General features: G+C 35.3%; 1 protein-coding gene and 1 pseudogene across 4 annotated transcripts in view; one reads left to right on the forward strand and one right to left on the reverse strand.

Moving 5' to 3' along the window:
• GRM8 (glutamate metabotropic receptor 8) overlaps nucleotides 1-23,019 on the reverse strand; it is a 755,908-nt gene that overhangs the window by 466,990 nt on the left and 265,899 nt on the right. The gene's annotated exons all lie outside the window — the stretch shown is intronic.
• Nucleotides 14,716-15,115, forward strand: LOC131829713 (ATP synthase F(0) complex subunit C2, mitochondrial-like; annotated as a pseudogene).

A 23,019-nucleotide genomic window follows, 5' to 3' on the forward strand; every position in this document is an offset into this window, starting at 1 on the left:
GAGAAGTGCTTCCCTCCACAAGCCTTTTTTGCTTGGACATCTGTTAGTCAAGCACTGCTGGGCTCTGCCACCCGTCAGAGGGGGATCACCCAACTCAGTTCTACCTCTTCACTCAACTGTTCTGGTCTTGAATATCCCTCTGTATCCACTGCAGAGGGGATTAAATTAAACTCCCAGCTCAAAGTATAAATAAGGAAGCTTTCTTGCTGATGCCAGGTGCCCCCTTTCTCCCTTCCCAACCCTTCTCTGTATAGCCCCACCTCTCCTCCTTCCAAACTCGGGGGGACTACAAGTACAAATAATGTTGTTCACATATAAAATACTAATCTTATTTTTTAAAAAACTAATTTTAATTATAACTTTTGATTACACAAAAACCATCCTGCTCAGAATGCTTTTCAACCTTATAACAACAACAACAACAATGGTATTTATAAAGAGTGTGCTAGGCAATGCATTTTACATTTCCTCCCCTCAATGGCCCTGCAAAGTAGGTCTTAGGGCCAAGGAAATTAAGGATGGGGTAGGTCAATCCTTGACTTGACCAAGGTCAAACAGTGAGTGATAAAGACAAAGTTCAAACCAGGTCCATTCAGATGCCAAAGGCCAGTTTTTCAAAACGCCCTGCTCTGCTTCATAAGGTCAGGCTGTGAGAAGCAAAGCAAAAATAAGATTATAGCCCTAGGAATTTGCTGAATATGAATACCCTTCAAAAGCTCCTCAAAAACCAAGCCCAAAGAAGTATTTAATTTCTTTCAACAGAAGACAAACACTGTAGAGTAAGTTCAAGTAGCCTAAACTTTTGCTTTGTACTACTGTGAGTAGAACATACAGCAGTTTATGTTGAAATGAATGCTGGCCATGGAATAGAATATAATGCACCATAATTGATTTATGGATACTGTGTCTCTTAATAACTCACAGTTAGCATTTCCAATTTTAACCAATCTCCTTCGATAAGAACCCGCTCAAAACACTTAACATAGTTTACTTTGAATACCTGGGGCTAGAGCAAATGTTGCCCACCATGATAACCCGATCAGCTAAGCCTGCTGTAAATGTATTACTCCTACCACCCACATGTTTGCTCTGTCCAGTGGTTTGCCCTATAGATCAAGTAATTCGTGTGTACTCTCCCCTAAAACTGAGTTTCAGTTTCATGCTCAGTATTCAAGATGGTTATGTTGCCTAAAGTCTCAATTCTACAGCCATCTTTCTATAGCCATCTCTCCATTCATGAAAACCATGGACACCTTTGATCCTCATTTCTCTTTCTGTATCACTTTCCCACCTTTGTAAACATACGTAAATGTTTACATATGTTTATGTAAATAATTTATGTAAATAATTTATTTACATATGTTTATGCTTGTTGTAATGTCTCTCTTGCTCTCATACAAGTTATGAACTCTGTGACGTTATTCATTGTTGTAAATAAATTATATAAATAATTTATTTATATACAAATAATACAACATTATTTGTATTACATATGTTTATGTAAATTATTTATGTAAATAATTTATTAATTTCCTTGGCCCTAATAATTAATAAATTAATGAATAAATTATTTATATATATAACCAAATAACTCACTCAGGGTTTTGGTGATGGTGGCATTGTTTTAAATACCAGATAAGACTCTAGTTTAGGAAGAATGGTTTTACTTTCCCTGTAACACAGGTGTAATAACAAAATAGAACTCTATATTCTCAATTTCCCTTATTTTGGTCAGTTTCAAATGACTCTCTCATTTTCACACAATGATACCATAGAGTTCCTGTTTTATTTCTATTTCAATCACAAGCATTCTTCTTCTTCTCAGCACAATAATTTCTACAACTCATGTAATCAATAGTATTAAATTATTTTAAGTATATCTAGCTAGACAGTGGATGTTTTGGGACCAAATACTATACACACCATAAACAATATCAATTAACTTTCCAGAAAGCAGTTATTAAGCATGTATTTTGTTCAACAACTCTGTTTCTTCTACTTAGAAACTTATCACCCAGTTCAGTGCTGTTCAACAGACATATAAGTCACAAGCTAAGAGAAACAGGTAAGATTAAATTAGTGTTATCATTATTATTAATTAAAGTGTTAATATAAATTAAATTTTATTTAATACAACATATCTGAAGTATTATCAATTATCAATTCCAATATGTCATCATATAAAAATTATTGAGATGCTATATACTTTTTTGTATTAAATCTTCAAAATCTCATATATGTATTTACACTCAATTCAGATGAGCCACATTTGTTTCAATGTCACCTGTGGCTGGCTGCTACCATATTGGGAAGCATAGGTCTAGATCCATGGTTCTCAACCTCACTGCACACTGGAGTCACCTGGTAGCTTTTAAAAGTCTAGGTGCTCAGGCCACCCTCAGATCCATGACTAAGAATCTTGGGGAATAAGACCCAAATATCAGCATTTTTTAAAGCTCCCAGGTGATCTCAATGAGCAGCCAAAGTTGACAACCACTTATCAAAAACAGAACGGAGAATGTTAACAAGCACAGGAATGTCACCATTTGTCTATTTAAATGTCAGGGGAGGCAACAATGAATAACGTCACAGAGTTCATAACTTGTATGAGAGCAAGAGAGACATTACAACAAGCATTCACAATGCTGTGATAACTGCTCAAATAAAAATACTCAAACAGGGCACCTGGGTGGCTCAGTGGGTTAAGCCTCTGCCTTCAGCTGAGGTCATGTTCTCAGGGTACTGGGATGGAGCCCCACATCGGGCTCTCTGCTCAGCAGGGAGCCTGCTTCTCCCTCATATCTCTGCCTGCCTCTCTGCCTACTTGTGATCTCTTTCTGTCAAATAAATAAATAAAATCTTAAATTTAAAAAAAAAAAAAAAAAAACCTCAAACAAAATACAACACCTAACAGAGAGGGAAAGAACACCAATCAGTAGCCCAATAAAGGGCTAGTGTCCATGTGCTGGCTGGTAGAGATTGTTAAATATCGTCAGACCAGGACTGGAGAGTATTTTTTGAATGGGGGCAATTAAGTGGCTTTCAGTGACCTGAGCAAAATGCATTTTAGTCACTACCATAAAACCTCACTAATCAGAACCAAATTCAGACTTTATAATTTCTGATAGATGTTGAGCCACAATTTACTTTTGCCATATATATATATATATATATATATATATATATATATATATGTTGGGGGAGGCTCTACTAAAGCAAAGAAGATTTAACAAAAAATTTAAAATTCTTAATACATTATCTAAATAAACAAAATTAAGTGATGTATCCATAAGTGAAGCTCTTAATCTGTTAGCTTAATGCACTGTATATATTAAAATGTTACTGGAGTTATTCAATTATATTTGTAGAGAAAGCATAATAATTCAAACTTTTAAAGTTTATCAGTCTTTTTGTGATACAAGCACAAATGTTCTTGAATCTGGTTTTCTACACTTAAATATGCATTTTTAGTATGATAAGCTTTCGAGGAAGTTTTCTCCCATTTATCTACTATAGTTGTAAAATAAAAATGTGCCTCCTACACCCTCCCTACCTGAAGTTCTTTTTCTAACTAAAGCTGTTGTTCCCGTTATTTACTCCAAATGAGCTCAGAATGTTCCTCCTTCATGAAGTCCTCCCTGACTATCCCCCATAGCCCCTGTCTGTGTCACCTAGGACATGGTGGACAAGATTCTCGTTACACTTACTCTTATAGACAATTAACCACAAAACTGATATCTTTTTCTTGCAATACTATGAGCTACTGATAGGCTGCTTAATGTCTTTTTTGGTTTCCTATCTCCAGCCCCAGCACAATGAGTGGCACACATTAAGTACTCCAAAATATTCTTCACGTTAAATTGAAACAAGAAATGGCACTTCATAGAAACAAACTAAGAGCCAAAATATATTTTCACAAGAATAAAAGAAAAGATTTACACACTAAAAAAAGAAAGAAAGAAAAAAGAAAAGATTTATGCACTAAGCAAGGTTGCACAGAGATTTCTTAAAACTGAGTATTTCACCTTAAAAGGAAAGGGAGACAGCAAATATCTGCTTATCTACTGGAAAATTTCCTACAAAGTAATATTATGATTTCTTCTCCTTGAAAGAGAGAAACATGTATATTATGATTTCTACACTGAGTATTTAGGGAGTGAGTGTGGTTTGTTCAAATAGCAAAATAATTGTGGGTACTAATATACTGGTCAGCATGACCAGGCCAGGAAACCTGATTTGCTAAACTTATCTTCCTAAGTAAAACAAAGCCAACTTAGCCAATAGAAATGATAATGTGCTGCCCAAGGCTCTCCTTAGATCTTCCAAAAAAAAATAAGTCGATAGAAATAGAATCACCTTTGGAAAAAAGTACCAGTCTGGCTCTGACCTGCTCTGAGGGACAAGAGGGATGGGCAGGTACAAGGGTTGGGAGAAGGGGTGATGGACTAATTGTTCTCAGACTGGGACTATTAGGTGTCTGTTGTAGGGTTTCAATATCACTCATAGGGCCATCCCAATCTCCCCCAGGGCATAAAAAAATAGGGGCTTACAGAGTGGAGCCATGCTCCATGAGACTCCTTCATACTACATCTGCTGTGTGACTCATTCATCCTGAAACAGAATTCTTGGACCATAAGCATACCCTACATGCGGTCCACAGGTGAGGTGGACATTTGGTAGTTCTTGGCATTGCATCATGTATTCACAATGCTCAGGATATGTGAGACTTTACACACACACACACACACACACACACACATACACACACAGCATACATATATATAACCCAGATAATTCTACAATTTCAACAAATAACAGTAATGTATGCCATATTAAGAACTCTACAAGCTAAGGTTATCTGCAAACCTCTTAAGTCTATCCTCCTTGGGAAAAAATAATAATACAGCAATCTCAGATACATTACATGGGCCTTGCTTCTTCATTTTCTCTTTACTTAGAAACTCATCTCTTCCTGTTGCTTCCAAATACAATTCAACACTAAAAATGCCTGAAAGCATCTTAACATGTTTAATCACGAAGCAGAAAGCAGCCTTTATGTTCAGAGACTTACAATACTTCACATACTATTTCTTTAATCCAATTCAGAGTCTTAAATAGGTCCAAATTCATATATAGTCCTAATAAGTATTGATATAATAGTCCTCTCTTCAAAGAGAACAGTACTGTTAATATATAACTGGTTAAGGTTAAACTAATAAATCATAATCAAGCAAAAGTAGGTCTTGAAGAAACTGCCTTAAGCCTCCATGACTTTACAATTCCATCTTCAGCACTCATAATAAATCCCAATTCATGTGTGTGAATATATAAATATTCATGCATTGTTAAAAATGCACCTATAAATGCACAGGATACATATGCAGCCGTAAATGTGTTTTATGACTTCATCTTATGAAAATGCCTCATAGACATATATTGGTCTTGGAGAAACTACCACTTTGATATCCATTAAATGTAATATATGAGTTTACCATTGTGTCATCATCATGGTATAATGCCATTGTCTAAGATTTATCTATTAGATAACTCAGAGGTATGTAAATGCTCTAGAAATAAAAAGAAAATTGAGAAGCCATTAAATCATAGTCAATAAAACATTTCTGTATCCATCATAATCTAACCCTCCAACTCCATCAAGTTTTAGCTGCAATGACTTCCAAACCCATTTACCACTTTTGGGTCTTCCTCTGCATCCTTGTTATAAGGAAGACAAATTGTATAGATTGGCTGACGACTATTGCAAGATCAAGCCAAAGCCGGGCTTTGAAAACCCAAACCATTGATGAAATCGATACAGTTGCCCAAATTAAGAAACAGGCAAGGCTCCACTTTAAATGGTTAAGCTTTAATACTTCCTGAGTTCTACTATTTACTCAAGCCAGGAAGCCGGAACAATGAAATTAAACATTTGGACTGTGTTGTAGTTCCTCTCACAAAATTTCTCAAAGAATTTTAGGAGGAAAAAAAATCCTAAAATCATTTTCATATTGCACAGATTGAGAAAATTATTTGATTCAATGGCTCAATGCTGATAAGCTTTAGTTGACAACATAAACTTTTCTAAATAAATTATTTGATCCATGCTAAATTTGTGTTGACCTATCAATGGCAGGTTGTGGACGGTTGTGGGATGTGATCAACAGGATGGAGATCATGGCCAGTGACCCGTTTATACGGACAGAGACTGGGTGGTAAACAATGCTAACAACAACGAAGGAATAGGGAAATAAGCCATAATAAAAATGAGAAATATATGTTGGACACTTAATCTATGCATTAAACTTTTCTAAGTATATTAAACATATTATTCTATTTTATTTTCATCTACATTTCATTCATTCACTCAAATGCATTCATAGGTATACATATATATGAATATATACCTACACATACATACACATACCATTGGATATTAAGTAGATGAGGAAACTGAGGTCCAGAGTGAAGTTACACCAGATCTCACAATTAGTGAACGCCAATAGGGGCTTCAATTACAGACCAGCCTTAGAAGATGCACTTAACCATTACACTACACTGCTCCCTCTCTCCCCTAAGTCTATGAAGAGGGCTAATTCCCAAAAGACTGGTCAAAGTGGAGCTTGTAGGCAAAGTCAAGGCTGGACAGGGGATCTGGGCTTCCAGTGCTGAGATCCAAGCCAGGCAGGGACACGGGCAGCCACAGAATCAGCATACGAGGCGGGAGTCTAGAGATTCATTTAAGGCAGAAAGACATATGAGGAAACAGCTCCTAGGTATACATCAGGGCCCATGTTAAGATTCAAGCTGCACACCAGAGCAAAGTTAGAAACATACCAAAAAGAGAACATTTCAGAATTTGGTAAAAAGTCCCTGAATCCTTTGGCTTGATTTATAAGGCACCAATCTATGCTAATTACGTGTGTATAAGTCCACAGAGGCAGGGGTGCAGTCTGTAGGTCACCGCAGCCAGACACCAAGTCTTCCAGGCTGAGGACCATTCATGCTTCTATAAAATCTCCACTGAGTTCCAAATGTGGTGCTTTCCTCTTTTCCAGTTATCATTGTCCTCATCCTCATATGAGATACAATAACAATAAGACATCTACTTGGTTTAATCATCTAGGAGGTACCATGGAAAATACAGTCCTATGGGTCAAATAATGCATTCAAGAACCAGTCAATTCAGTGGAAAAAGGAAAATCAAATTGCTTATTTTGCATCATGCAGATTAGGAAAAAATAATACTATTTGAATGTTGTGCTTTTCAATGTTGTTCTGATGTTGGGTAGAAATAGTCACTATGCATCTCCACACTTTGTCGCTTCAGTATATTATTTTTTGAAACTGCCTTTTCTTCTTGAATCAAAAGTAACCTTCTGGGATGCTTAATTCCTTAATGTCTATCTTTTTTTTTTCCCCACTAAGCAAGCAAGTTCTTTTGTTTTTTTCAAGTAAATTCTTTAATCAGCTTTTGTTCAGAAATTGTTTATTTCTATCTGCATTACAAATGCTAGATTTAACCAATCTATCAACCCAAGATAATACAAGAAGGAATCCTATCAGCTCGCCCTTTCCTCTCAGGAACAAGATCCTATATTCTGTACTTTTGAAGAAAAGAAATAATAGAATTAGACTAAGACTGAGGACAAGAGGATGTCAGGCCAAAGAAAGGCATGTGGTCCTTCTAGAGTCTTTCTATCTTATATGGGGAATTGTAATCCATTTGTGCTAAATGCTTTGAATATTCTCATTATGCAAAAAAACAGTAGAGCATAGTATATTTTGTTACCATAGTTCTGCCTACTGGGAACTATAATTAAAGCACATTTGAGCAAATGCAATTTTATTTGTTATTAAGCACTAAAAGCTTAGTCAACCTTGCAAATATGGCATTATCTTGGGATTAAAATATGAGCCAGCCAGCTATCCAGTAAACTTTATTAGGTCCTATCTTTATTAGCAATGCCTCCTATTCCTTTTGTAGGAGACTTCTATACTATATTAGAGTAGTTCTCAAACATTAGGATACATCAGAAGGTTTGTTAAAACAGTACTGAGCCAGGCTTCCAGAGTTTTTCATTCCTTAAATTTGGGGTAGGGCTCTAAAATCTGCATTTCTAATTATGTCCTTAGGGCATGCTGATAACGTGGGTCACACTTTAAGAACCACTGCTATATAACCCAGTGGTTAGAGCTTTGGAGTCAAACCAACCTGGGTTCATGTCCTAGCTCTTCTAACATTCATATGTCCTTGGGCAACCTACTTCATCTCTCTAAGACTCAGTTTCTTAATCCACTTAGTGGACATAATAATACCTATCCAATAGGCTTACTATGAGAATTAAATGAGATAAAGATACAGAAAGTGCTTAGCCCAGTGCCTGGGAGGGAGAAAAAGCAATGCAAGGAAGTGATCAGTTTATTATTGTTGTTCTTAATTAAATATATCAATAGCTAGTTCAAAGTATTCATAGCCAGCAGAGTGTATCAGACTCACCTGATACACAGGTAAAATTTTTATAAAATTCATACAATGAGCTACCCTCCCCCTCAGAGATTCTGATTTAATGTCACTGATTATAAGATGGACCATTATTTTATGTATTGTTAAGAAAGAAGTTTTACAGTTATACCAGGATTAAACTAATAGAAAGTACATCCATATTTCAGAAATGAGAAAATGTGAAAAAATGTACATCCTGGAATTAATAAAATACAGTAGGTATAGATGTAAATTTGGGCTTGCTTCCCAGACTACTATGATGTGCAATTCTGGTTTAAATCTGGTTAAAAAACACTGACCTAGTCAATGTGATAGCTGCAGAGGGAACTCAAAGTTCAGAAAACTCAAAGCTAAGAGAACACATAGGTTGGAAGGCCTGAAACTATAACATAGGCCAGTCTCATGATCCATCATATAAATTCCATTGGCTGCTAATGAAACAAAAATATTTCCACTTGGTTTGGTTTCTCAATTCACTACAAACTTGGAAGAGACCTTCTCCCACTGAATAACAGTTACTCACATGATGAGAACAAATCAATCCATTGGTAGGGCCAATCAGATCAGAGGTGAATGTAGTACAGTCTGCAGGAAAGTGTCAGGCCAAGACAGACTTTTCTTCATAAACATGAATTACAGTCCTGAGATTTGAGAAGTATTTGGGGGAGACTTTTAAGGAAGACAATACATGATTTCCATTTGGGAGAGAAGGGAGCCGTAGTAAGATTTTTATCTTCCATTTTGATTTTTAAATTGTACTTTGTGAAGTACTGGGGAAAAGAAGTTGATTTTGCATACTCTGATTGTTTTATCAAATTTATGGTAGTCGCAATTTCCCTTCAATCTAAGAACATTATTGGATGAAGACATTAGTAGCATATGAACTCCTTCAACTTTATACTAATGCTTTCACCCATAGGAAATGCATTCATTCTGTACATAACATAGAACTGGGCAATATCTTCTGAAATTTTTTATTTAGAAGCTTATAATTTCTAATAACTTCAGTAAATGGTCTCTGGTAGTCTCCATGCACAAGTGAATTATAACAAGAGAATAAAACAATATTAATTTTAGCTCCTGAAAATTCTAGAATGTAAATCACTAATGAAATGTCGAAATAAAACCATAGCTGTATTTGCAGACTTCCAACTATGAAAATTTCATTTTAACCCTTGTCTATCTTGTGACTACCCAGCCCCTCCTTAAATGAATGGGATCACTAATAACCATGAGTTTGCTAATGAGGACTCAATCTAGATAGACAATCTAGATAGACAAGCAAACATAAGATGTGTAAGTCAGGGAGTACAAAGGACATTTGTTAAAGGTCCAAATAACGACAAACTATAAAAGTCATAATTACAATTGAAAAATAACATGAGTTTGGATGATTTTCCAGTTTTTTTCACTGTATTGGAACCACACACACACAATCAATGAAATCTATACTTCCAAAAATATTTTTCTGTACCTTAGAAACCTCTGTTGGTCCTGGCTCATATTAAATTTCTTTCTATAGTTATATATTAAAGATTTAGCACAAGAATGTTTTTAAAACTGTGAGTTCTTAAAGTTTCATGTTTCTAGTTATAGAGTAGAAAATACAAGATATCATGAAACAACAAAAACGTCTACATAATTTATATGATTGTACATGTAGGATATAATCTAATATGAAACTCAGTCACCTGAGTAATGACATACTAGACACAAGTCACACTGGTCATTGAGAATATCTGTCAACTTAAAAGAGGAGGAAGCAGCAATATCTTTATAGGAAATTAGTTTCTGTTTTACTATAAGTATAGAAGATGGTATTTTTTAACTGATCTCTTTTAAAGGTTTAGTTATGCAATGAACGCAACCCCTATTTTCCACATCAGGAAACAAAGACTGAGCTCATAGTTCTTCAATTCCATCCACCAACTGTAATATCCAACTGACTCATGTGACCCTTTCCACAAGGATTTATCATTATTGAGGGAATCTTTGTACACCTTATCTATTTTTCCCAAAACGTGAATGAACTTCCTAAAGTTTCATGTCATTCATGTCATGTCATTTGGTGATTTTTAAGTATTTTCAGTTCCTTGGAAGATGTAAGAAAAACTTTAAAAATAAGCATTAGCAATGGCTTGGAGATTCTGATTTGTTTTAACAAAAACAGCAATTATTTCAAATTCTCTGCTGATCAGAAAGTAGTGGATCTCACTTGTTATGTCAAAGCATTTTGAAATTATGTTTTGTACTCCCCAAAAATGCCATTACCATCTCTAATAATTATCTGAATGTTCAACTTTTCCCAATATCCTTTTCTTAGTCTTACGTGTCTGTTAAGTTATTGCTTGCCTAAGAAAAATATGCTACAAAGAGGCCAACACAATATTTCAGGAGGAAAGAGTAACAGCTAAATGTCCTTTCCTTCTTTAGTATAATTTCTAGGATTCCAGAAAAGTGTAGACACTTAGTCCATATGACCTTCAGAGAGACTTTTGGAAGATCTTTCAACTTATCCTTGTGGACAGAATGGAGTAAGTAGATTGAGTGCATGAATAGTAAGGCAGAATAGTCAGTTTCAACAGCTGTATCAGAGAGTGTTAATTAATAGAACAACATCAATCTGATGCCAGGTTTGGAACATCATGGGATTCTTTCCTTGGTTCCACATGTTTCAACATCTTACTCAACGTCCTGGGTAAGAATATAGAGGGGACACCATAAAATTTGTAGAAGGGAAAGTGATCATATTAGATGACTCGGTTAGGATTGAAAAAGAAGCTGGCAGTTTCTTTTCTGACGCAAGGGCTAAATATAATAAAATGAAAAGTGACTGAAATAAATTTTAAATGAGGTGATCAAGTCCAAAAGGAAAAATTTTTTGTATAGAATGAACAAGAGCAATGGTTTAGTAACAATCTATGTTTAGAGATTTTAGTCTATAGAAAGGTTAATATGAATTAACAGTAGACAGAATGTTTACTGAATGAATGAATGAATAAAATAGGGTAGAATCAGTGTGGGAGGAGGAGAAAGTAGGGATGGGCAAGAGAGGGAAAAAGAAAAGTAGGGAGAAGAGGGAGTGGAGAGGAGAAAAAAGAGGAGGAGCAGGGAAAGGGGAAAGAAGAATCTATATGAAAAGGAGCAAAATATCCGTTTGTTTCTGTGCAGCCCAGACCAGCCCTGAAGTCCTGCAGTTTAAGAATGGACAAACCCCTCCCAATCCCATCTTGTGACTCTTAATCTCACAAAACAAACTGAGGGTTGCTGGGGGGAGGGGGTTTGGGAGAAGGGGGTGGGATTATGGACATTGGGGAGGGTATGTGCTTTGGTAAGTGCTGTGAAGTGTGTAAACCTGGTGATTCACAGACCTGTACCCCTGGGGATAAAAATATATGTTTATAAAAAATAAAAAATTAATAAAAAAAAAGAAAAAATTAATAAAAAAAATTTAAAAAAAAAAAAAAAAGAATGGACAAACCCACATTCAGGGGCAACCTGAGATGTACAGTCAAATCAACAAATCAACAACATCCAAGAAATTCTTGAAGGCATCAGGCACATTTAGCCTTGGAGATCTGATAATCATGTTCAAATATCCTAAGAAGTTTAATGGGAAAACATTAGAAGGTAAATAAGCTGAGTACATGAATAAGAAGGCAGATTTGTTACAGTTTCAACAGCTATACCCAGAGGGTACTAATCAATGGAACCATAGCCATCTGGTCCTAGGTGTCGAGCATCATAGAAGGATTCTGTCCTAAATTCCATTGGTTTTAACACTTCACTCAATGTCCTGGGTGAGAATATAGAGAGGTCATCATAAAATGTGTTACAGGTAGGACAAATAAATGGAAGGCACAGAGCTGCAGAACTGGATTCTGTAAAAGTAATTCAATTTCAAAGTTCTCCAAAGATGGAATGCTCAGTTCTCAAAAGGATGGAGCTACTAACCACTTTCTCCAGGAGATGTTAAAGCCCTGACCAGAAGATCCTTGGCATAGCTTTTCCTGCATTAATTCAAGCATGAAATAGGTGAGGACAAGATAATCTTTGAAAGTCCCTCCCAACCTCAAGTTTCCAATATTCAAATATTTTTCTGTGATGCAAAACAGGTTCTTGCAAAAGATTTTCTTATAAAAACAATGAAAACAAACGGTTAGCCTTGGGGAGGTGATCCAAGTTTTTAGGAAACCCTAAGAGAATCTTCTCTTTTGTTGTGTGTTTGCTCTTTAGGGAACTAATCTCCTTCCCCTGGAATGTATTAATATCTGTGTGTCCTCTGCCATACTGGCTGACTTTGGGAATTTGCACAGAGCACACTTTATCTTGCTAAATATAATAGCCTTCCCAGCATTCTTCCTTTATGAAAAATCCCTATTCACTTTCATAAATTATGTGAATGGATCCTTTTTTCAAAAGAAACTATTCCCAAAAGTAGTCTGAAAACATGCCAAACATTTGTTCCTACACACAGTTCAATACATGATATTGATATGTATCATTATTGGGTGGGGTCTGAATACAAGGCAAATTTAACACACTCCTGAACAAATTCCCTCTCTTCCCATAGCCCAGTCACAGGAAGCTCAAGGAAATCAGTATAATTCTAATATTTGTTTATACAAGCTATACCTAACCAGGTAAGTCTGATAAAACAAAACCACAGTAATAAAACAAAAACCATAGTAGAACATTCCAAAACCTAATATAAATTACATAAATGTAAGTATGATAAATATTTTTCTAATTTAACAAATACTTTAAAAAATATAAGTATTCTGTTTTTACAATCTGTTGTACTTTCATATTCAAAAATGTTGCTTTTCCACCCTCTAAGTTTTTGGGTGCCTGAGTGTTTAAGTCTATTATATACACCTACCCCATCTTCTAATAATCGAATGCAATCAATGTTTATCATGGCGCAAAGAAATGTAACCTAAATCCCTAAATCCTAAGTTCTTTCTAGTCATCTGCAGAGACCTCTCCCATGCACAGTAAGTTCCCTAGAAGATATGCTCATGAAGACTTTCAGAGTAAACACAATCTTATTATTAACTAGGTAGGGCTTTGGCCTCAAATACCCTCTGGTCTCCTTCCCTGGTGAACTGGCCTGGATCTCATATGAGCTTGGCAGACTCCTCTTGTCCCTTGGGCTAAAGATTAATAAAAACAGCCCCAACAGATAATCCTTGATTCCTTTCCCAAGTCTCAGTCTGATTCTAGCCCCTGACACAGCCTTTGTTCTGACACAGATTACAGCTACCCAGAAGAGGCAGGTTTTCCTAACTGGTAAAGTCTTTCTATATACCTGTGCTGTCCAAAACCGTTCACTTAACACATTAAATTAATTAAAATTAAATGAAGTTTTAAATTCAGTTCCTTAGTTGTACTAGTTAAGTTTCAAGTACTAAACAGCCACATGTGACCAGTGGCTAGTATATGGAGCATTTTATCACACTCTATTGGACAGTGCTGCTCTAGGATCCCATTTTGTTCCCGGCTTGGGAAAGCTATGGTTTTGTAGTTAGGTAGACCTTATCTTCCACTAAAGATCTGAGTGTGCAACTGTTTACTCATTTGTTCATTCAACAAATATTTATCAGGTCTTTTCCTAGCCGCGGGATATATAACCATGAAAAAACTGACATGGTATCTGCTTTCATGGAGCTTATGTTCTAGTGGAAGACTAACAATAAACAAGGGAACAGCTAATAGAAAAGATTATTTATTATGAATTTCAATGCTAGTATATCTCCCTTTTAACCTCAAAGTAACAAGGTGTTTTTGTTTCATTCAAATAAGCCCATCCCTACAGTGGTCAGCCTTACTCTTGACTTTCTTCAGATGGCAAATACTGATGGTTTTAGGATTTACTTGAGTCTAGTGTGTTTTTCAGTCTTTTTTTTCTTTGGAATTTCTGCCCACAGCTTAATTCTTGCCTGCGTTCTTGATTCCCTCACAAAGGGTTCTCCAGGCTTTATAGTTTTAATTATCACCTTTTTAGGTGTGACTACTCTTAATTACTTACATTCCCAAATAGTACAACAAACTACTAGGTGCCCCTAGTATTTCCCCTCTTGGAAGGCGCCATCCCAGTCTCTTAAACCTTATCATAGATCTTCAGAATGCCTCTTGAACTCATACCTCTCTTCTATTCACAGTGAGCCATACAATCTAAACTGTCATTACTCAACACCTGAGCTACTAAAATGCATGCTCACACTACATTTGTCTCCATCCCCTCCCTGGTTGGGATCACCTGCCAGCAGCTATGAGACTACCCCTCTCAGCAGTGGTGCTGAGAAGACCAACACTGATAGATGAGTGCCTCAGTAGCCTGGCAGCCCAACCTCACTTATTGCCAGTAGCAGCTTCCAAAATGGCACCATTTCCTGGGACACTGACCCAGCAGCCAGGTTCATTGGGGTTGGGGTTGTCATGGTCAAAGTGGCTGGCTCTGGGGTTGGGATTGGAACTATGTTTGGGAGCTTCATCATTTGTTACACCCAGAACCCTTCTCTGAAGCAACGGTTTATCTCCTATGACATTTTGGAGGCCATGGGAGTCTTTTGTCTGATGGCAGTCTTTCTCATGCTCTTTGTCATGTGAAAGAGCCATCTCCACCTCTCATATTTCTTTCTTCTACATCTCTCATGCCATGTATATTCCTTTTGCTATACCTCTTCAGGAAGCCTGGGAAAAGTGGTTGGTTCAGGAGTCAATAGAAGAAAAGTAAATAAATACTGAATGAATAACAAAACAAATGACTTATTATTACCCTAGCCAAAAATCTACCCTGGCTTCCTATTAACTATAGAATCGAGTTTCTTTGTAATGAACTTACTGCTTTGAAAAGATAAGGCTAAAACTGAACAATTCTGTTATTAAAATGAACATTTTATTTAGGAGTAAGAATTATAACCTGTTCAATCTCTAGAAATAATTTTAGATTTTTCAGGCTGGTATACCACTCAGCTCCCATGACATATTATGTCCCTGCCTATGTGTCCTCCTTTTATCTAGTTAAAACTTTCCTAATCATCTTCCTCCCACAGGTTCCACAAACTCTTCTGCAACATAAACACACACACACACACGAAGGGAAGAAAGCTTTTAAAGATAATTTACTGAGTTTACTGATATAAATGGAAGTTTTAAGAAGCACAAGCAAACTATTTAAACATTATTTAAATTATTAAATTAATTATTGAATTATTAAATCAAATTATTAAATTAATTAAATTAAATTATTAAACAAAATTTAAACTATTTAAACAACTTTATATACCTTTCCCATTTTCTTGCTACCCACATGCAATCTATACTGTCTTTTACCACAGGGTCCCAAGCTCAATAGATTGAGCAAGTCACTACATGGTTTCCTGCAGGCAAATTTTAGATCAATATCCACAAAATAAAATCATCTCAGCCTTTAACCTAAGGACCTACTGGTAATTAATAATTTTACCACTGGCCAGGATGATAAAAAATTAAAAAATCAAACTCTTTAAAAAACAGAGGTACAATTGACATTTAGCATTGTGTTAGTTTCAGGTGTACAAAATAATGATTGGATATTTGTGTACACTGAGAAATGATTACCACAATAAGTCTAGTTACCATCTATTACCACACAGAGTTACAAAAAATTTTTTCTTGGAATAAGAACATTCAGGGTTTCTTCTTCTTTTTTTTTTTTTTGAAGATTTTATTTATTTATTTGACATACAGAGATCACAAGTAGGCAGAGAGACAGGCAGAGAGAGAGAGGAGGAAGCAGGCTCCCTGAGGAGCAGAGAGCCCGATGCAGGGCTCGATCCCAGGACCCTGGGATCATGACCTGAGCCAAAGGCAGAGGCTTTAACCCACTGAGCCACCCAGGCGCCCCCAGGGTTTATTATTTTGGCAACTTTCAAATATGCATTACAATATTATTGACTATAGTCACTAGTTGAATATTATACTCCCACAACTTGCTTATTTTATAATTTGAAGTTTGTACCTATAGTCTGCCTTTACCCATTTTGACCATTCTGCAACCTCATTTCTCTCTAGCAACCACTGTTCTGTTCTATCTGTGAGTTTAGTTCTGTTTTGTTTGTCCACTTGTGGACTTCCATACTGTTTTCCATAGTAGTTTTTTAGATTCCACATGTAAGTGAAATCATATAGTATTTGTCTTACTGATTTATTTCACTTAGCATAATTCCCACAAGGTCCATCCATGTTGTTGCAAACAGCAGCATTTCCTTCTTTTTATGGCTGAGTAGTATTCCAGAGTATAAAAGTATGACATCTTCTTTATCCATTCATCTATCAATGGACACAAGTTATTTCCATATCTTGGCTATTGTAAATAATGCTACAAGGAGCATAGGGGTTCATATATCTTTTCAAATTAGTGTTTTCATCTTCTTCAGGTAAGTACCTAGTAGTAGAATTATGGGATCATATGGTAGCTCCTTTTTTCTTTTTTTTTTTTTTTAAGAAACTTCCATACTGTTTTCCATAGTAGTTGCCCCAATTTGCATTTCTACCTGTAGTGCAGGAGAATCACCTTTTCATCACCTCCTTGCCAACATCTGTTATATCTTGTCTTTTTGGTAATAGACAAGCATGAGGTGGTATCTCATTGTAATTTTGATTTATATTTCCCTGATGATTGTGATTTTGTACATCTTTTCATGTGCCTGTTGGACATCTGTTTGTCTACTTTGGAAAAATGTCTCTTCGGGTCCTTTGCCATTTTTTAATTGGATTGTTTGCTTTTCTGTTATAGAGTTGTAAGAGTTCTTTATATATCTTGAAATGTTAACCCCTTATCAGAAAATATTTGCAAATATTTTCTCCAATTCAATAGGTTAACTTTTCATTTTGTTGATGATTCTCTTTGCTGTGCAGAGGTTTCTTAGTTTCATGTAGTCCCATTTGTTTATTGCTCCTTTTGCTTTTGGAGTTAGATCCAAAAAAATCATTGCCAAGACCAATATCAAGGAGTTTATCACCTATGTTTTCTTCCAAGAGTTTTATGGTTTCAGATTTTACATTCAAGACTTTAATTCACTACTTTATTGTGTTCTCAAATGAAATATTTATATCCTACATATTTTACATGTCTAAAGAGCAAAACTGTGATTTGAGTTTATTAGTAATTAAAAGTAGTGAAAGACTCTGTCTTAGAATGTTCTAGTTACCTTCTAAAAATATCTATTTCCTTTTTGTGAGGATTAAATGTACAAAAGTCAAGTCTCACCTATTATGATCATTACCTGCTCTAGCAATCAAAGAAAAAGAAGTTTTTCTTACCTTTCTGTCTTATATTATAGCAGTTGAATTAATTCTTGTAGTTATTAAAACAATTACACAGTTAATTGATATTTAAAGTTACTAAAACCCATTTTTTACTTTTTTCTGTATAATAATTACTGTTTCTGCTGTCATAAATGGACTAGACATTGAGAAGCTATGTAGACTTTTATATGTGTTAATCAGATCCCTTGAAAAATGTTAAAATTATTAATATACATACATGTATACACAATATAATATAAATTATTATACATAAACAATTTCCCTGAACAAGACTAGATCATAGCAAATATTTAACCCATTTCCCAATACCATTTTACAGGAACTACAGGTCACTAGAGTTAATTGCGCTGACTTGGAAGAACACAGAAGATATGTTATATCACTGGTCACAGGCAAAACCTTAATTGTGCTTAAATGCTTCCGTATCTCTATGACAGTATTTATTTAACAAACACATACAACATTTGCTATGCCAGGCACTCTTCTAAGCTCTTTATAAATGCTAAATAACAATTTAACATGGTGAGTTAGTTAGTATCTTTATCCCCATTTTACAAATGGGGAAACTGCAGCCTAAGGAAAGTGTCTTGCTCAAGTCCCTAGAGCTAGTAAATGGCAAAATAAGAATTTAAGCCTAGAAATTAGGCTCCAGAGTTTGAGCTCTGAAGGGCTCTGCCCTTCAGTATTCCCAATTATTTCTACATTTGAAATCTAGTTTCAGTAGAAGGGTGTTATAGCTTTTAATTATGTGGGGGAAGAAGCTTTCCCTTTGATATATGAAATCATTTGGTAGCTGCTTCCAAGCAGACACTAAAGGTCTCCTTGATCCCTCACCCCCTGACTTGGGTGTTTTCCTGCTATGTAACCACCCAGCTCTGTGCCTTGTCCTATGGCAGCACCTACCATGATTTCTGCGTATTAAATATTAAGTTCTTTAAGGGCAAGGAGTAGGTCTTGTTCACAGTTGCAGCTCCAATGTGTACTTTGAGCTGAGAAAGCATTGTTATAAATCATCCAGCAGCCAAAGAGTTAAATTGATTTCTTATCAAGTTATGACACCTATAATAAATAAATTTCTTCTCTTTACCCACGGGAGTAGACACACATTTCAATTTTAAAATTACCAAGTGTGTGAAAATAGGTTTGTGATTTAAAGGAAATGATACTGTAGAAAAATAAGTTAATCGATGGGTCACCCCTGTTTTGTCACAGAGGTTTCAAAATTTGGGGTGTTTCAAACTTATAGACACTAAAGTCCCTCATTTGAAGAACTGAGCCTTTTCAGCTAAAAGTCAAAGAATATATACCAAGCTACAACAAAACACTTCCATCAAAACTTTGCAGCCAGGAAACAATTGCCAACTAGCACATTGCTCTCCACAAGAAATGACGTTGTCATTTTGGGCAAAGGATATCAAAACAACTTGTCAGTTTAACAGAGGATTTCGATACACCACAAGAATCCTTTCAAGTACCACTTTAAGCGTTTCCAGGAAAACTGCTACAGAAGCTCTTAAGGCACAATAATTTGAACCTAACTAGATTTATTAACCAACACAAACTGTAACTTTTCTAAAATGGCTACCTCTTTTTAAGTGGATGGATTTGTAAGCAAAGTCCTATTAATTCTTGTAAAATACAGTTCTGCAGAAAAACGATGATACATTTGCTTTCATTCAGCAACATTCACTCAATGAATTGTTAATTACGTACCAAGTATATGCTAGGTAATCTATTGGGTATACTTAGAGGAGCCCTTCTTCTGACAATAAGACTGTATTTTTTAATTGAGTTAGTAATATCCAGATTTTTTGGTCCAGTTTAATAGCATTAGGCAGCTAGTTCTTAGTATACATGGGAAGAACAGAATCATAGTTGACATAAATAATTCTAAGTTTTATCTTGGATGGCAGGCACATATAGTCATATGTCAGTGTAACCATGCAGTTTGAGTGTTCTGATTAACTGCTCATTTTGCATGTTTGCCTAATTTGAGAAGGCTACTCATTGAAATGGTCAAATGGAGTTTGGCATAGGCCTGGCCATAGGTTGATAAAATGAGGGAGCTGAAATGGGCATTGGAAGACCAACTTCCTCCTAAATCACAAGGTCCTGAAGAAAAGAAGGAGTTCTGTAGCTCTGAGGCTGGAAATCTTTCCTAGCACTAACTGTGCATCAGTATATGATTGTTAGAATTAATGAATGATCCCATGTAACCTCTCTGTAACATATAAAACTATATCCCATTTATAAAAATTTCCAGAGGTACTAGATATGAAGATGGGCATTTGGCCACTACTCTAATAATATTAACCCTTCCTAAATGAAGAGATCATATTAAGGCTCTTAAGGCAAAATAATTTGAAGCTAACTAGATTAATTAACCAAGACAGACTATAACTTTACTAACAGCTACTAATTTCAGTGAGATTTCCTTAACTGTCTTAACCTTTCCTCACTGATTTTTTTTTACAATTTTTAATTTATTAAATTTTTTCTTTTAATCCCAGTATAGTTAACATACAGTGTTATATTCGTTTCAGGTACACAAGATAGTGATTCCACAATTTCATACATCAGTCAGTGCTCATCATAACAAGAACACTCCCTAATCCCCATCACCTGTTTCACCCATCCCTGCCTGCCCACCTCCCCTCTGGTAACCATTAATTCGTCCTCTATAGTTAAGAGTCTGTTACTTGGTCTCTCTCTCTCTCTTCCTTTGCTCATTGGTTCTGTTTCTTAAATTCCACATCTGAATGAAATCATATGGTATTTGTCTACCCTGGTTCTGTTTTGTTTCGGTATTTACTTCTTTGTTATCTTTTAGGCTCTTCTGATTATTAAGATAGAGATTAACAAAATGATAAACTATAACTCTGCTTCTTTGTTACCATCTTAAATTCTATTAACAATGCATGCCTTTCCAAGCTTACCCCCCTTTAATGTCTTTGATAGTATAATATAAAATCAGCACCTCCAATCATGCTGTACAGTACACTTTGTACTATAATACAAGTTTGCCTTACCTCCCCACTAAATTGTAAACCAGTATTACAGACCTAAACATGAGACCTGAAACCATAAAAATCCCAGAAGACAGCACAGGCAGTAATTTCCTGACATCAGCTATAGCAACTTTTTTCTAGAGATGTCTCCTGAGGCAAGGGAAACAAAAGCAAAAATAAAGTATTGGGACTACATCAAAATAAAAAGGTTCTGCACAGCAAAGGAAACAATCAACAAAATAAAAAGGCAAGATACAGAATGGGAGAAAATATTTACAAATAACATATCTGATAAGGGGTTAGTATCCAAAATATATAAAGAACTGATACAACTCAATACCCAAAAAGCAAATAATTCAATTTAAAAATGGGCAGAAGACATGAACAGATATTTCTCCAAAGAGGACATACAGAGGTTCAACAAACACATGAAAAGATGCTCATCATCTCTTATCATCAGGAAGACACAAATCAAAATTACAGTGCAGTATCACCTCACACACATCAAAACTGCTAAACTCAAAAACACAAGAAACAAAAAGTGTTGGCAAGAATGTGGAAAGAAAGGAACCCTCTTGCACTATTGGTGGGAATGCAAACTGTTGCAGCCACTGAGCTTCAAAAAACTAAACAGGATCTATCAATCACACTAGTGGGGATTTATTCAAAGAATAAAAAACACTAATTCAAAGGGATGCATACCCCTATGTTTATAGCAGCATTATTTACAATAGCCAAGGTATGGAAGCAGCCCAAGTGTCCACTCACTGATAAATGGACAAAGATATATATCACATCTATCTCATGACCATGACCTTTAGCAATTTACTAAACATCTCTAAGCTGTTTCTCATCTATAAAATGGGCATAAGTGCAATTGCTCCCCCAGAATTTTTATATAAAGTAAATGAATTGAAGCTGGTACATTTAATTTCTCTCAAACATTAAAGGCATACTTTAATACTAAAATATACACACTTAGGAATGTTTTTAATGTGAAAGCTGCTTCTTTTCTCCCAAATAATTACATATTAAAAATTAAGCATTTAGGGATAGCAGAGAATTCAATTTTTCATAAAATAATTCCCACTCTCTATATCTATTAGGTCAAGACATCTACAATTAGATTAAAATGCAAAAATATACTCATGTATGATTAAAGTAGGTGGTACAAATATCAGTAATTGTTATAATTTAAATTTTTATATTATTCTAATTATTGTCACAGAAAAGTGAAGTATTTTCTTCAGCACAAGGATAGACTGCAGATCCCACACAACTCTCTCTCATCACATCACCCAGAAACCCAAGACATTGTGAATATTTAGTGTTTCATTATTTGGTTATTTTCAGGACATTGAACCATGCCTCTTGAATCACTGAAGAAAACAGCAGGTCTCTGGTTTTTGCTTTGTTTTGTTTTAGTCATAACCATCTTAGCTTCAATTCAACATGATCATCATTCCAACTGTTTCTTTGGAAGCTTATGTTACAAAGCCAATAAAAGACTGTGTTCCCAAGCCTGGAGACTTTCCATTTATAGCTTTCCATTAAGCCTCTTACAGGTAGGTATTTATTCCAATTAAATATTTAAAAGGTAGGTCCTTTTATGAAATGGTTTTTTGTTAATTCAAAAAGGGGTAATTATTTATACTTTGAAATCCTTTCTAATAGGACTTGAGTTGACCTACAACAAAAGATATAAATAGATCAAGATTGTTAAAATAAATCAAAACATTATCAAAGCACTGGAAAAGATTATGCAAATATAAAAATCATTTGATTATACACAAAATTTAGCTCTGAGCTTCCATGAGACTAAGGCAAAAATGAAAATACAATTGATTAAGCAATTCTCATTACTTTATAAAGCAAATCTATAATACATTTATATACTATTTCTAAATGTGGTCTTGGTACTAAATTCTAGCAGGAATTTATCTTTTGGGACTTTCTTCGAGGAAAATTGAGTTTCATAATACAAGGTATTTTCATCAATGAGGTTCAGTGGCTGCTTTGAACTTCAATAAAAGTCAATAGCATGACATTATGCCAGTAATTTTAAAATTATTTTTAGCCATGGAACCTAGAAAATAAAATATTATACAGCAGCTCAATATATAAAATACATAAATAAGAACTTCTCTAATTGAAACAGAATTAAGGGGCCTGAAGCTACCATAATCACCGATT

The sequence above is a fragment of the Mustela lutreola genome, chromosome 4 (genome assembly GCF_030435805.1).
Source record: "Mustela lutreola isolate mMusLut2 chromosome 4, mMusLut2.pri, whole genome shotgun sequence".
In the NCBI taxonomy this organism is placed as follows: domain Eukaryota; kingdom Metazoa; phylum Chordata; class Mammalia; order Carnivora; family Mustelidae; genus Mustela; species Mustela lutreola.